This window comes from Bubalus kerabau, chromosome 1 (genome assembly GCF_029407905.1).
Source record: "Bubalus kerabau isolate K-KA32 ecotype Philippines breed swamp buffalo chromosome 1, PCC_UOA_SB_1v2, whole genome shotgun sequence".
NCBI classification, from domain to species: domain Eukaryota; kingdom Metazoa; phylum Chordata; class Mammalia; order Artiodactyla; family Bovidae; genus Bubalus; species Bubalus kerabau.
Window position 1 is genome coordinate 45,516,569 of NC_073624.1, and position 15,553 is coordinate 45,532,121.

A 15,553-nucleotide genomic window follows, 5' to 3' on the forward strand; every position below is an offset into this window, starting at 1 on the left:
TCAGCCATGTATGACTCTTTGTGACCCTATGGATCATAACCTGCCAGGCTCCTCTGTCCATAGGATTCTCCAGGCAAGAATACTGGAGTGGGTTGCCATGCCCTTCTCCAGGGAACCTTCCCAACCCAGGGATTGAACTCATGTCTCTTATGTCTCTTAGACTGGCAAGCAGCGTCTTTACCACTAGTACCACCTGGGACACATTACTAATAGAGAATGAGTACACAGTTAGTTGTATTTTCAAACTCCATGTGTGTGTATGTACTCAGTCGCTCAGTTATGTTGGAGTCGTTGTGTCCCCATGGACCCACCAGGCTCTTTTGTTCATGGAATTTTCCAAGAAAGAATACTGGAGCAGGTTGCCATTTCCTAGTCCAGGGATCTTCCCAACCCAGGAATCAAACCAGCATGCATCTCTTGCACTTCCTGCATTATCAGGCAGATTCTTTACCACTATGCTACCTGGGAAACCCCACTTCAAACTCCATAGGTCCTTTCTAATAAGCTCGAGTGCTCCTAACTTCTGAAGTCCAAAACTGGTTAATAATTTGCTAAGGAATTATAAAATATTCTTATTTTTAAATAATTACAAAATTAATATATGTATAAAATAATTAAAAGGAATACAATAAAAAGTTAATAAGATTATGTAAATAAATAAATGGGAGAGAAATCACAAATTTCTCATGCAAAATCATGCCAAGGAGTTTATGTAGATACTCTGCCCTCAAAGAAGTGGAAAACAGCTCTCCACTCCTTAACTGTGGGATGTACAAAGTGACTTCCTCCTAATGAGTACTTCCTCCTAATGAGTACCTAATGAGTACCTTTTGTATGAAAAGGGGCAAAACGGTATAATTTTCCACAGGAGACATCTGAAAAATACAGACCTCATCCAGGTTATCAAGGGGAACATCAACAGTGACAAATCATGGCAATAGCCTTGATATGATGTGATGAATATGGCACATTATCTCTGCAATCTTTCTCCCCAAATTAATAACCCAGATCTAATCATGAAAAAAAAAGTAATAAGAAAATTCGAGTATAGGGACATTCTACAAAACACCTGACCAGTACTCTTCAAAACCCAATGTTGTCATAAAAAGGAAGTCTGAAAAACTGTCATACTGTCATAACTCAGAGAGACTAAGAAGACATGATAATTAATGTGATATGGTAATCTAGATGGAATTATCCTAGTCTTTGCCTTCTCCAACCTGGAATAAATACAATATTGTAAAGTAATTAGCCTCTAATTAAAATAAATAAATTTAAATTAAAAAAATAAATAACATTATGAAAAAGGAAATCTGAATAAAGTATGGACTTCAGTTAACAATGTATCAATACTAGTTCAGCAACTGTAACCAAATACATTAGTATTTCACATACTAATGTAAAATGTTAATAATAGGAGCAACTGAGTGTGGGGAATATGGAAGCTCTGTATTGTCTTCCCAAATGTTTCTGTACATTGAAAACAGTTTCAAAAAGTAAAATCCATTGAAGCATGTTAAGAATATCCCTCTACCAATTTCCATTTTCACCATCCTAAAATTACAAATGTTAGCAATCTGGTGCTGCAGCACTCTTTTTTTATATATAAATTTATTTATTTTAATTGGAGGCTAATTACTTTACAATATTGTATTGGTTTTCCCATACATCAACATGAATCCACCACGGGTATACACATGTTCCCATCCTGAACCCCTCTCCCACCTCTCTCCCCTTACCATCCCTCTGGGTCATCCCAGTGCAGCAGCACTCTTAAAGTTTGGAAGACTAAATAGATATCCCACGAAGAACTTTTCTGGACTTAGATAACCATATACTTTTATTTCACAACTTTGTTTAGCATCAGTGTCAAATATAACTCTTAATTTCTTTTGTTTCTCTGTTTTAAATAAAAGATGTTAGGGATACAACATAGACTGAATTGTGTCTGTCCCTCCACCACCTCTAAATCCATATGTCAAAGTCCTAACACCCAGGACCTCAGAATATGACTGTATTTGGAGATGGGCCTTTTAAATTAGTAATTAAGGCAAAATGAGGTCATATGAATGAGCCCTAGCACATTATATCTGAGGTTCTTATAAGAAGAAGAGATTAAGACAAAGAGAGTCATAGAAGGAAGACCATATAAGGCCCCAGGGAGAAGGTAGCTATCAAGAAGCCAATGGGGAGAGGACTCGGAAGAAATCTACACTCCTGACAACTTATCTCAGACTTCTAGTTTTCAAAACTCTGAGGAGTAAGTTTCTGTTGTTTAAGTGACCCATTGTAGTGCTTGGTTATGGAAGCCCTAGCAAACTAAAGAACAAATCTAATTTCTTTTAATCACCATTGTAAAACACCACTCCTCGAAAGCAACCAGTAACCTCAGTTTGGTGTGACTCTGTCCAGTCCAAGCACTAATAAACAAAAATATCTCTTAAGTAATCATAAAGTATAAAATTTTAAATATAGAATAAAATATATAATTTCACTGGAGGAAGAAATGATAACCCCCTCCAGTATTCTTGCCTTGAGAATCCCATGAACAGTATGAAAAGGCAAAAAGATATGATACCATAACACAAGCCCCCAAGATCAAAAGGTGTCCAATATGCTACTGGGGAAGAGCAGAGGACAATTACTAAACAGCTCCAGAAAGAATGAAGTGGCAGGGCCAAAGCAGAAATGACGCTCAGTTGTGGATGTGCCTGGTGGTGAAAGTAAAGTCCAATGCTATAAAGAACAATATTGCATAGGAACCTGGAATGTTAGCTCCATGAATCAAGGTACATTGGAAGTGGTCAAATAGGAGATGGAAAGAGCGAACATTGATATCTTAGGAATCAGTGAACTGAAATGGACAGGAATGGGAAAATTTAATTCAGATGACCATTATATCTAATACTGTGGGCAAGAATCCCTTAAAAGAAATGGAGTAGTCCTTATAGTCAACAAAAGATTCTGAAATGCAGTATTTGGGTGCAAGCTCAGAGAGAATGATCTCAGTTTGTTTCCAAGACAAATCATTTAATATCACAGTAATCTAAGTCTGTGCCCCAACCATTAATGGTGAAGAAGTTGAAGCTGACTGGTTATGAAGACCTACCATACCTTCTAGAACAAAAAGCAAAAGATATCCTTTTCATTATATCAGATGGAAATGCAAAAGTAGGAAGTCAAGAGATACCCAGAATAACCAGCAAGTTAGGCCTATGAGTACAAAATGAAGCAGGACAAAGTTTAACAGAGTTTTTCCAAGAGAACACTGGTCATAACAAACACACTTTTCCAACATACCAAGAGACATGGACATCACCAGGTGGTCAATATGGAAATCAGATCAATTATGTTCTTTGCAGCTGAAAATGGAGAGCTATATACAGTCAGCTAAAATAAGACCATGCCAAAGCCTTTGACTGTGTGGATCACAATAAACTGTGGAAAATTCTGAAAGAGATGGGAATGCCAGACCACCTGACCTGCCTCTTGAGAAACCTATATGCAGGTCAGGAAGCAACAGTTAGAACTGGACATGGAACAACGGACTGGTTCTAAATAGGAAAAGGAGTACGTCAAGGCTGTATATTGCCACCCTGCTTATTTAACTTATATGCAGAGTATATCATGAGAAACGTGGGGCTGGAAGAAGCACCAGCTGGAATCAAGATTGCCGGGAGAAATATCAATAACCTCAGATATGCAGATGACACCATCCTTATGGCAGAAAGTGAAGAGCAACTAAAAAGCCTCTTGATGAAAGTGAAAGAGGAGAGTGAAAAAGTTGTCTTAAAGCTCAACATTCAGAAAACGAAGATCATGGCATCTGGTCCCATCACTTCATGGGAAATAGATGGGGAAACAGTGGAAACAGTGTCAGACTTTATTTTTCTGGGCTCCAAAATCACTGCAGATGGTGACTGCAGCCATGAAATTAAAAGACCCTTACTCCTTGGAAGAAAAGATATGACCAACCTAGATAGCATATTCAAAAGCAGAGACATTACTTTGCCAACAAAGGTCCGTCTAGTCAAAGCTATGGTTTTTCCAGTGGTCATGTATGGATGTGAGAGTTGGACTGTGAAGAAGGCTGAGTGCTGAAGAATTGATGCTTTTGAACTGTGGTGTTGGAGAAGACTCTTGAGAGTCCCTTGTACTGCAAGGAGATACAACCAGTCCATTCTGAAGGAGATTAGCCCTGGGATTTCTTTGGAAGGAATGATGTTGAAGCTGAAACTCCAGTACTTTGGCCACCTCATGTGAAGAGTTGACTCATTGGAAAAGACTCTGATGTTGGGAGGGATTGGGGGCAGGAGGAGAAGGGGACGACAGAGGATGAGATGGCTGGATGGCATCACTGACTCGATGGACGTGAGTTTGAGTGAACTCCGGGAGTTAGTGATGGACAGGGAGGCCTGGTGTGCTGCGATTCATGGGGTCGCAAAGAGTCGGACATGACTGAATGACTGAACTGAACTGAACTGAAAACAAGACCTGGAGTTGGCCCAAATCATGAGCTCCTTATTACAAAATTCAAGCTTAAATGGAAGGATGTAAGGAAAACCACTAGATCATTCAGTGAAAGTGTTAGTCACTCATGGTATGACCTAATACAAATCCCTTGTGATATACAGTGGAGGTAACAGATACATTCAAGGGAGTAGATCTGATACAGTGCCTGAACAAGACAGAGGTTTGTAACATTGTACAGGAGGCAGTACATAGAAAAATAGAATATTTCTATTCCAGAGAAAAAGAAATGCAAGAAGGCAAAGTAGTTGTCTCAGGAAGCTTTACAAATAGCTCAGGAAAGAACAGAAGTGAAGGGCAAAGGAGAAAGGGAAAATATATCCAATTGAATGCATAATTCCAGAAAATAACAAGGTGAGACAAGAAGGCCTTCTTAAATGAATGATTCAAAGAAATATGGGGAAATAGTGGAATGGGAAAGATGAGAGGTCTCTTCAAGAAAATTAGAGATATAAAGGGAATATTTCATACAAGAATGGGCACAATAAAGGAGAGAAATGGTAAGGACTTAATAGAAGCAGAAGATTAAGAAGAAATGGCAAGAATATTCAGAAAGGTGTTAATGACCCAGAGAAGCACTGTGGTTTGATCACTCACCTAGAGCCAGAAATCCTGGAGTGGGAAGTAAAGTGGGCCTTAGGAAGCCTTACTATGAACAAAGTTAGTGGAGGTGATAGAATTCCAGCTAAGCTACTTAAAACTCTAAAAAATGTCATTGCTGTTAAAGTGCTACACTCAATATGTCAGCAAATTTGGAAAACTCGGCAGTGGCCATAGGGCTGGAAAAGGTCCGATTTCATTCCAATCCTAAAGAAGGGTAATGTCAAAGAATATTCAAATTACTGCACAATTGCACGCATCTCACACTCTAGCAAAGTAATGCTCAAAATTCTCCAAGCCAGGTTTCAACAGTATGTGAGCTGTGAAATTCCAGATGTTAAAGCTGGATTTAGAAAAGGCAGAGGAACCCCAAATCAAATTGCCAACATTTGTTGGATTGTGGAGAAAGCAAGGGGGTTCCTGAAAAACATCTACTTCTGCTTCATTGACTAAAGGCTTTGACGATGTAGATCACAACAAACTGTGGAAAATTCTTAAAGATATGGGTATACCAGACCACCTTACCTGTCTCCTGAGAAACATATATGCAGGTCAAGAAGCAACAGTTAGAATTGGACATGGAACAACTCCATGTATTTGTGCATGCTATGTCGCATCAGTTCTGTCCGACTCTTTGAAACCCTATTGACTGTAGCCTGCCAGGCTCTTCTGCCATAGGATTCTCCAGGCAAGAATACTGGAGTAGGTTGCCATGCCCTCCTGCAGGGGATCTTCCCAACCCAGGGATCGAATCTGTATCTCCTGGGGCTCCTGCATGTAGGCAGATTCTTTATACTGAGCCACCAGGGAAGCCCACATGTATGGAAAAACTGACCAGTTCAAAATTGGGAAAGGAGTACAACAAAGCTGTACATTGTTACATTTCTTATTTAACTTATATGCAGAATACATCACGGAAAATGCTAGGCTAGATGAATCACAAGCTGGAATTGAGATGTTTGGGAGAAATATCAACAACCTCAGATATGCAGATGATACCACTTTAATGGCAGAAAGTGAAGAGGAACTAAACAACCTCTCGATGAAGGTGAAAGAGGAGAGTGAAAAAGCTGGCTTAAAACTCAACATCAAAAAACTAGGTCCTATCATTTCATGGCAAATAGATGGGGGAAATGTGGAAACAGGATCAGATTTCACTTTCTTGGACTCCAAAATCAATGTGGATGGTGATTGCATCCATGAAATTAAAAGACAGTTGCTCCGTGGAAGAAAAGCTATGTCAAACCTAGACAGTGTATTAAAAAGCAGAGATATCACTTGGCTGACAACATTCTGTGTAGTCAAAGCTATGGTTTTTCCCGCAGTCATGTTTGGATGAGCTGGACCATAAGAATTGGACCATGAGTGTTGGACCATAAAGGCTGATCACTGAAGAATTGATGCTTAAGACCTGTGGTGTTGGAGAAGACTCTGTAGAGTCCCTTGGGCAGCAAGAAGATCAAGCCAGTCAGTCCTAAAGGAAATCCATCCTGAATATTCATTGGAAGGACTGATGCTGAAGCTCCAATACTTTGGCCACCTGATGCGAAGAGCTGACTCATTGGGAAAGACCCTGATGCTGGGAAAGATTGAGGGCAGGAGGAGAAGTGGGTGACGGAGGATGAAATGTTTGGATGGCATCACTGGCTCAGTGGACATGAGTTTAAGCACACTTAGGGAGCTAGAGATGAACAAAGAAGCCTGGTGTGCCTCAGTTCATGGGTTCTCGAAGAGTCGGACATGACTTAATGACTGAACAACAACAACAACAGATATTTCAAAACAGAACCCAGACTCACTAATAAAAACATCATGTAAGTTTACCAGTTCCTACAATTTCAGAGAAATATTATTTTACTTTTATTTTCATTGACCTGATAGGGAAATGACTGGTAGTTTTATCTTTCTGTAATTAGTGAGACAAAATGGTTCTGGTTTAATTCTCAATCTGTTGCTGATGAAAATCCATTCAGATATTGAAATAATTCTGTTTTTATTGCTTCTTAATTATATTAATAAAAATTAATTTTAACATGCTATGATACACAGAAACTAATTTTTCCTTTATTTTTCAATTGAAGCTAAAGCTACATAGATTATAATTTCCATTTATATTCCATTGGTGAGGAATGTGATCATATTTTATATTTTGTAGTTTATTTTTAGCACTATAACTTGAGTAAAAGAGAAAAAATATAAAATCAATATGCCTCCTGATTATTAACTACAATTTTGAAATAAAGGAAGCCTATGATTTGCTTCATAATCTTCATATATTTTAAGCCCCACTTATATATATATATTTTTCTGGATATTTTAACCCAGTTAACTTCTTCAGTGGCTAAGTTCTGCTCAGTTGGAGCCAAAGCCAAGATATAAGGAGACTGCAGGACAATGTGGGATAGAAGAAAGGACAGAAACAGTTTTAAGTCTATAACTGAAAATATTCCCTGTTTTTAGGTTCTTTTACCCAATTTCAACGTGTGTGTGGGAGGAGGGGTGATTCACAAACCACCAACAATTCTCTGGATACCAACTGGGTGTTCTTAAAATTCAACTCAATTCTGATGTTTGACTACCTGGAGGTGGCATCAGATTCCACAGGTTAAGGGCTCAGTCCCAACACACTGTCCCTCTCCCTTCTAATGCCAGTAGCAAACACATGTTGTCACCCGTGGGATTCTGACCAACTGGCAAAAAATTGGAGGAGGTTCCCACCACCTACCCCTTAGGTTTGACTAATTTGCCAGACAAGCCTATAGAACTCAGGAAACTTGTTTATTTACCAGTTTATTAAAAGAAGATATAACTCAGGAAGAGCCAGATTGAAGAGTTCATCGGGCAAAGTATTGAGAAAGCTCTCATGCCCTCTCAGAGCACATTGTTTTCAAATTTCTGCATGTTTAACATAGAAGCTCTCAAACCCCATCCTTTGGGGTTTTTATAGAGGCTTCGTGATACTGGCATGGCTGAGTAAAAAAACTGCCATTGGTTCAACCTCCAACTGATTCAACCTCCAGCCCTTCTCCCCTGCCAAAAGTTCAGCAGGGGTGGAACTAAAGTTCCAGTCCTCTAATCACATGGTTGATCTTCTGGAAAACAGCACCCAACCTTAGCTGGGATCCAAAAGTCATGCCATTAACCTAACAAGACACCTTTATGGCTCTCGTCACTAAAGAAATTCTAAGGTTTTGGGGAGCTGTGAGCCAGGAACTGTGGACAAAGACTAAATATATATGCACAATATCACACCTCTCTTCTCACTATTCTTGGTCATGTATTTCATCCAAACCAAATCAGTTTTGAAAGTGACAGCCTATACTATCAGTAATACCAGGATAGCAAGAATAAAATTATTATTAATTTATATATTATATTATTATGCATCTTAGATAAACTGTGTTCCTACCTCTTTTAGCCTAACATCCTCCCAGGTCACCTTAGCCAAACCGGATCAAATTAAAACTTTGCATAACATTCCACAGTATCCTGTGATTTGACCCCTGGCTATTGACCCAACTTCATTCATCTGCCACTCTCTTGCCTATTCCCCTCCTCCGGGCTACATATTACTCTCTCACGATTTCTGCTCAGTCTGTTTCAAGTGGCTCCATTGTTTTCTCTTATCTGTCTGCCTGGCAAATTTGTATTCATGCTTCAATAACCAGATCCAGTAGTATCTTCCCTGCAGCTCTTTCTGCCTCCTCTGTTCCTAACGGCTTTTAAAGCACACCCACCACCACAGCACTAGTATTGTAACATTAATAATTTTTTGGCCTATAATTTTTATCCTAAATGCTTGGGATACAATGGTTTCAAAACTTATTTTCTTTTGGATATTAGAAAGGTATTATGGTAAACATTATCAGGGATAACACCTAGTAACCAAATACATTAATATATATGTAATGAAATATATGAATTAGGCACACTGAATGGGATCACTGAAGACCATAAGCAACTTAATGTCAATTTAGGTAAGATGGTGGTGCCAAATTGGACAATTTACAAAATAATTTTCAGTTTTTTGAGGTTTGGAGGTTTCATAATTGTGGATAAGGGATTGTGAATATGTGTTTATTTTGCTTCTCCAAGTGTTCCCAGCCTAAAAATAAACTCACTTCCTTTATTTACCTTTTTTAGTGTTCAGTATATATCACACTGTCAAAAAATATTTATGGGGCTTCTGAAAACATATTAGGGGAATTATCTAAAAAGATATGCCTATGTACTTCAAGACAGCTGGATAACTAAGAGTTGAGGGATATGAAAGGAATATGCAGAAATTCTTATACTAGGAAAATAGTATAATTATACTGTGAAACCTTGACCTGGGTTCAAATGTCAGCCCCACCACTGTGTAGCTTCGGGCAACTTGCTTAGACTTTAAGAATCTTAGTAAAATTGAGGAATTTATGTTTTTGTTTCATAGGAATGCTGTGAGTTTTATATAAGGAAATGTATGTAAATTACTTATCATCATAGTTTGCAACAAGTATGGGTAACAACAACATAGTAAGGGCAACAATGGGTTGTTACTATTATCAACTTTTTTTTTTTTTAAACAAGAGTACCTAGGGGAAAGGAGGCATAGGTATGGAATGAGTATGGATTGAATGGTGATTCACAGATTAGTAAGAAGAGAAATATCTTTCAATGTTATTTTGGTACTAAAAGGAGTGGATTTGTTTATATTAGAGACCAAAATTTCTAAGTAAAAATTATTTTTTCAAGAAGCTAATAAATAACATTCTATTTTCCTACCCAGTTGTGCTCAAAGAAACTGTTCAACCAGGTAGCAATTATAATAAAAGTGAGTATAAGCTTAGTTCAGTTCCTAAGTCGTGTCCGATTCTTTGTGACCCCATGCACGCCAGGCCTCCTTGTCCATCACTAACTCCCAGAGTTTACCCAAACTCATGTCCATTGAGTCAGTGATGCCATCCAACTATCTTATTCTCTGGCATCCCCTTCTCCTCCTGCCCTCAATCTTTTCCAGCATCAGGTCTTTTCAAATGAATCAGCTCTTCACATCAGGTGGCCAAAGTATTGGAGTTTCAGCTTCAACATCAGTCCTTCCAATGAACATGCAGGACTGATCTCCTTGCAGTCCAAGGGACTCTCAAGAGTCTTCTCCAACACCACAGTTCAAAAGAATCAACTCTTCTTAGGTCTGTTAGAAACTGGACTTGCTAACATATCACCTTGAATTAATTAGACTTTCAGATACAGCCAGAAGCCTGTCTGGACAACCACAAATATTCTCCATGAGTACTTGACCCTATAAAATTTACTACATGAAGGAGTAGAGAATATCCAACAATGAAGAGGGAAACAGGTAAGTCATGTCTTAGGGATAGGGTAAGCTAAGATTCCATGATTATCTTATCTTGTAGCTTCTTCCATCCAGAAATGCAAAATGAGGGGAAAGGGCTTTTCCTACAACAAGAAAAATTGAAAGGAATTTCATTAATCAGAATTTCTTTGAGAAAAGTAAAACTAAAATTATAAAAACAAGCTTATTGCATTATATATTTTTACATTGTTTATTATTGCAATTATGACAAATAAGAGTATTTCAAAAACAAAACCAAGAGTTTATTAGGTCTTTATGACATTTTTTTTTTCAACAAAATTTGTTAAGACAAAGACTCTGACTATCGAAAGATTAAGGGAGTTCAAAAAAGATTAAGGGAGGATTTGTGAGAATTTGTAGTCATCAAAATGTTCAATTTTTTTTTTTTAATGATTGTTTTTCAACATTTAACTATGACATAAAGGATGTTGTGAGTTTGGACTTAGTTCAAATTGAAATATGTAGTCCCAGAAGCATTTTTATGTCAAGGTATGAAATTGTTAAATATGCATTTCATAAATAATACTCTGGCTGGGGAAAAATAAAAGTGGAGACCAGATGAGAACAGAAAACATAGTTACTGATTATAGTAGTCATCCACATGAGAGATGAGAGTATTTCTGAACAAGTGTGGCAAGAATGGGAAAAAGAGCACATTTTAGAGGTATTTGACAAGGCAAGGGGCTAGTGAGGAGTGTGAAGATTGAAGAACAAGAATGTGATTCATTGGGAGACAAACAGGATGATGAAGTAAGGAAGACCATGACTTCAGCTATGTTGGGTTTAGACTATATATTAATAATAATACTCAACATACAAGTAGAAATTTTGAGTAAGCTGTTGGTCATATATGACTGCAACTGAAGATAAAATTGAAGGACTTCTTTAAACAGACAAATCTGAATCCATGACAAAGAAGGTAAAAGCGCCTCAACAGAATCCTGAAGACGTCAATAATTAAAGAAAGAAAGAGAAATTTAAAGAATAAAGAGCCTACATATAAGACTGAGAAAGAGTAGAAGACTTATCAAAAAAATGAGGTCAAGGTGCTTTCATAGAAGTTTGGAGAGTATAAAGTGATAAGTAGTATAAGATGTTAAAATAAGTTCAATCAAAACTAAGGTAGATAAGTAAACATTAACTTAAACAAGTAAGTCTGCAGTGAATTCAATGAGACTAGTGCAGCAGAGACTGTGTTAACCAGATAAATGTAGTTTAATGAATGAATGAGAGTGAGGATGTGAATTCTGTGAATATAGATAGTTCTCTCAAGATATTGTATTTAGGAAAGGAGGAAAGAATCACTCATGGAATTGATGTTCTTCATTGGTGTTTTTAATTAAAATGTGCAATATTTCAGCATGGTTTATAATTTGTGGGAAAGTAGTACCAGATAAGGAGAGAAAGAATATCAAGCAGAGTGATTAATTAACAATACTGCTGCTACTGCTAAGTCACTTCAGTCGTGTCCGATTCTATTCGACCCCATAGACAGCAGCCCACCAGGCTCCCTCGTCCCTGGGATTCTCCAGGCAAGAACACTGGAGTGGGTTGCCATTTCCTTCTCCAAATAATTAACAATAAAGTCACATAAAAGGTGACAATGGATGGAATCTGAAGCAAAGATGAAAGAACTCTATCACTTCTTCCTTTTCAAGAAAAAGAGGATAGTTCTGAAATCAAATTTTATAGGTATAGGCAGGAATTCAAGAGAATTCTTGCTTATAATTTTCTCTCCAAACAGGAGTTAGAGTCAACTGCCAGTTATTTTGGGATGTTGGAAAATAATTTGGAATATTTAAATACAGTGGGGAAAATTTGATATATGAACTTTAGAGAATAGGAGAAAATTGAATAGGAAAACATAGGACATCTGGTCAGAATTGAGGGTTCTTTTGCAACTGAAGACTAAGAGTGATACTAGCCTGCCTGGTTTTAAAATCTTCTAAATATTCAGGTTATTTGGTGTAGGAATAGAGAAGCAGATGAATTTATCCATGAATGAGCATCTTCTATCCTCCCAGAAGAATGTAATAAACCTCAAAGGAGAAAGTGATTGCAATGATTAAATGATGTATCATGAGCATGATGCAATATTTATTGATAGGGAATTCACCTAGAGGTAGAAAATTGAATGAAGTTTCCAAATGCAAAAGAAGAAAGTATAGGAGCTTTTGGTTGGGGTTTGGAATATTTGGATTTATAATTCTAAAATAGTACTTTTAACATAACGACAAGTGTTTGTTCATGATCATGAAAGAAATGAAGTAAGGTGGAGATGAGATCACTGGAGGGAGATGAATATGTATGGTTTTCCTTCTCCACACAGACTTTGAAGTTACCCATTGTATAATGAATAAACTTGATGAGTAGGATCTCTGTAGCTCAAACTTTCAATGTCTCTGGATAATTAAAAATAATCCATTATATACCATTCATCCAATTATATTTTGGTAAGAATTGAAGTTAATGAAATTTCAAAAATTAAATTAGGCTCAAGGATAATCAGGTTTAATATTGCACAAACCCTGATTTGATTACATACATATGCATAACTATTGCTTCTACCACTATGTCTACTTATTTATCTGTCTGGCTGGCTAACTCTTCATTTCTGACTCATATGTAGCTATAAAGATCTTACTCTTTTATCATGCCTTAATATCTCAAAATAAAGTCAGAGAGTCCTGGAAAAAAATAAAAAACATTCTCATCAGAAAACATAATTAGCAAAAACATACTAAGTCCTCATAAGCTTTTAATAAACCAGAATTTTGCTAATTTCTAACATTTGCATGGTCTTAATTACTATAAATTGTAAATACTGTTAGGACTAAGTACATATTATCCATGCAGATGGCTACAATGATGCAGAAAATCATAGACCAATTGTTATTCTCTCGATTCCAATTACTACTGTACCACTTTTTTAAATTTAAAAATTCTAGTTCTTTAGTTTCTCAAAATGTACAAATAAGTAACTTCTCAATTAATCAGAAATTATAATTTCTTGTAAATTGCAAATCTTTTGTTTCTTTGGTTGTCCTCATTGTTCATATAGTCAAAGCTATGGTTTTTCTAGTAGTCATGTATGGATGTGACAGTTGGACCACAAAGAAGGCTGAGCACCGAAGAATTGATGCTTTCTAACTGTGCTGGAGAAGACTCTTGAGAGTCCCTTGGATTGCAAGGAGAGCAAACCAGTCAATCCTAAAGGGAATCACTCCTAAATATTCATTGGAAGGACTGATGCTGAAGCTGAAGCTCCAATACTTTGGCCACCTGATGTTAAGAACTGACTCATTGGAAAATACCCTGATTCTGGGAAAGATTGAGGGCAAGATAAGAAGGGAGTGACACAGGATGAGATGGTTAGATGGCATAACTGACTCAATGGACATGAGTTTGAGCAAAGTCAGGTATACACTGAAGGACAGGCAAGTCTGGTATGCTGCTGTTCATGGGGTTTCAAAGAGTTGGATAAGACTTAGTGACTAAGCAACAACAACAATATGGTATTATTATTATAATGCCACACAATTCTGATTTCTAAAAGGGACCAAATTAATAGTAACAAACAAAACAGAAGTTTATTTCTCTCTCATTTAATTAATTGGTCCAGTATAAGCAAGTCAGGGTAAATACATCAGCTTAAGGTGTCTGAAATCCTGGTTTTTTCCATGTTTTTGCTTTCCTATTCAAAGGTTTTTGCCTCTTCCTTAATGTCTAAGATGCAAGCTTACATGTCTACATTCCAGGCAGCTGGATGAAAAATAACAAGGGAGAAAGGAAGGTAATGGTATGTCCTTTCACTTCAAGGGAAAAATCTAGAAGTAGTGCACATCACTGCTGCTAATATTCTGACAATCATAACTTAGTCATGCGATTGTACCAACCTATAAGGTATGCTGAAAAAAGCTGTCCTTTTTAAAGTTTTTAAAAAATAATCCTGCCACATACCAAACTAAAAATAAAGGATTCTAATGAAGATTATGGCATCTGGTCCCATCACTTCATGGGAAATATATGGGGAAACAGTGGAAACAGTGGTAGACTATTTTTCTGGGCTCCAAAATCACTGCAGATGGTGATTGCAGCCATGAAATTAAAAGACGCTTACTCCTTGGAAGGAAAGTTATGACCAACCTAGATAACATATTCAAAAGCAGAGACATTACTTTGCCAACAAAGGTCCATCTAGTCAAGGCTATGGTTTTTCCTGTGGTCATGTATGGATGTGAGAGTTGGACTGTGAAGAAGGCTGAGCGCCGAAGAATTGATGCTTTTGAACTGTGGTGTTGGAGAAGACTCTTGAGAGTCCCTTGGACTGCAGGGAGATCCAACCAGTCCATTCTGAAGGAGATCAGCCCTGGGATTTCTTTGGAAGGAATGATGCTAAAGCTGAAACTCCAGTACTTTGGCCACCTCATGCAAAGAGTTGACTCACTGGAAAAGACTCTGATGCTGGGAGGGATTAGGGGCAAGAGGAGAAGGGGACGACAGAGGATGAGATGGCTGGATGGCATCACTGACTCGATGGACGTGAGTCTGAGTGAACTCCAGGAGTTGGTGATGGACAAGGAGGCCTGGCATGCTACAATTCATGGGGTCGCAAAGAGTCGGACACGACTGAGCGACTGACCTGATACGATCTGAATGCTGTGAAATAGAAGGGGGAAATGAATACTAGGAAACAACTATCAGTCTCTTCCTCAACCATAAATCCAATACATAATCAACCAACCTATTACTGTTGCAACAATGCTTCTTAAAATTTCTATTTTAATTGTTATTGACTTTTGTCTTTTTCTTGAATTTTAGTAAATGATAGAAACTTTATATCATTACCATATTTAATTGATTATAAAAATGCATATTTTTAGACACTTCAGTTTTTGAAATCAGAATGTATCAGTATCAATGACCTGTTACAACTACTAGTAGTCATTAAGTAATTGTGTCATAGTTTTCTCTCTGTTTTTGCTAAAGCAAATGAATCAGAATCAGAAGTCAAAGAATGAGTTTAAATGGCTTGGAAGAAAGTGTTGAGAAAATAGTGAAACAAAC

General features: G+C 37.4%; 1 protein-coding gene and 1 long non-coding RNA gene across 4 annotated transcripts in view; both read right to left on the reverse strand.

Moving 5' to 3' along the window:
* Positions 1-15,553, reverse strand: part of SYT10 (synaptotagmin 10) — a 121,590-nt gene that overhangs the window by 80,688 nt on the left and 25,349 nt on the right. The window lies entirely within an intron of this gene.
* The window catches only part of LOC129646935 (uncharacterized), a 30,490-nt gene continuing 24,726 nt past the window's right edge, over positions 9,790-15,553 (reverse strand). The window contains exon 2 of the long non-coding RNA XR_008712218.1: positions 9,790-10,569. This is a non-coding gene — a long non-coding RNA (uncharacterized LOC129646935). The remainder of the gene's footprint in view (positions 10,570-15,553) is intronic.